Source organism: Lontra canadensis, unplaced genomic scaffold (assembly GCF_010015895.1).
Source record: "Lontra canadensis isolate GAN:19392208 unplaced genomic scaffold, GSC_riverotter_1.0 scaffold35, whole genome shotgun sequence".
Classification (NCBI taxonomy): Eukaryota; Metazoa; Chordata; class Mammalia; order Carnivora; family Mustelidae; genus Lontra; species Lontra canadensis.
In genome coordinates, this window is record NW_022631029.1 from 338,379 (window position 1) to 340,055 (window position 1,677).

A 1,677-nucleotide genomic window follows, 5' to 3' on the forward strand; every position below is an offset into this window, starting at 1 on the left:
TGTTGATTCAAATGTCCATTCTCTTCATGGTACCCTTTCCAACTTCTTGTAGTTTCCTTTCAACATCAGTGACAAAATCATAAATGTGTGTGTACCTATGTGAGTGAGCTTATATGAGAGAAAATGTATACACAATACACAGCTTCTACCCTGAAAGGGTTTTTTTTTTTAGATAAAAAAGGAAATTCCACACATATCATTCATCTTCACAATATCCACATGGAGTTATGTTCAATATGCAACACTGCCTTTAGAAATCGGGAACCCAAAACCGGGATGCTTAAATTTTTAGAAATTACCTAGTAAAGCAATAGGGCACCTGGTTGGCTCAGTCAATTAAGTGTCCAACTCTTGATCTTAGCTCAGGTAGTGATGCTAGTGTTGTAAGTTCAAGCCCCACATTGGGATGTACACCCATACTGGGTGTAGAGCCTACTTTAAAAAAAATTAAATTACTTAAAAACAGTTCAAACTTATGAGACAATCTTAATTATACACAAATAGAAACTTCACTATATACTCTTCATTTTTGTGTAGATCCTTTAGTTCACCAAAGTGTACCCCTTACATATTAAGGCTATTATGGGTAATTACATCCCAATGATTTATTCACTGGAACAAATCTTTTTTTTTTTTTTAAGAAAGATTTTTTTCGAAGATTGTATTTATTTATTTGACAGACAGAGATCACAAGTAGGCAGAGAGGCAGGCAGAGAGAGAGGAGGAAACAGGCTCCCCGCAGAGCAGAGAGCACAATGCAGGGCTCAATCCCAGGATTTAGGATCATGACCTGAGCCTAAGGCAGAGGCTTTAACCCACTGAGCCACCCAGGCACCTCAGTGGAAAAAAATCTAATAATTCATGGCTACAGGTAAGATCTGGAGCACAGGTAGCTACTCTCACTTAAGGGGAGTGGGAGATAGCACTTCAATGGGGAAGAAAGCAAAGTGTTAATATGGATGTACGAACAACAGAATTAAATCTGTTTCACATGATAAACTAAACTTTATCTATAAATAGAAGATTAACCTTATAATAAGGGATTATGAATTGGCTGAGAGAGAAGAGCACTACAGGCACACACAGCGCCATGAATGAGCTTTAGAAGCACAGCATAGCGATTCACACCTGACTCTAGACCCATGAGGACCCAGCAGAAATCAGAAATGCTCCCCAGCATATAATTTCATTTGACTATACAGGTATTATGGTATCCCATTTGACAAGGACAGCCTGCTACACAGAGAGCTGACTGACACAATAATCCAAGCGAATAGATCTGAGGCAGTTAGAACATGTGCTGCTTTTTATTTGTGGCATATGATCTGACAAATGAGGAGAGCAATCATGATCATTCTGTAATGTAATCTTGTTTCCAGTGATTTTATGACCAGATTATATAAGTGGGCTCCATTCTGGGTCACTAGGAGAGTTTGAAGGACATGCATATTTGTGCAAAAGAACTGGTGATCCTGAACCACACGACCATAGGACATCCAACTCTCCTGTGAAACGTCCTCTGATTAAGCAGGTGGAAGAGATTTCTGAATAGGAAGGAGGCACAAAATGGACGATGCAGGTATTTTTTTTCACCGTCCCTTAGCACTTGTGACAAATATTAGGACATTGGGGCTTATTCGTGTGACAAAAGGAAAAGTCATATTAGCAGGTAGCATT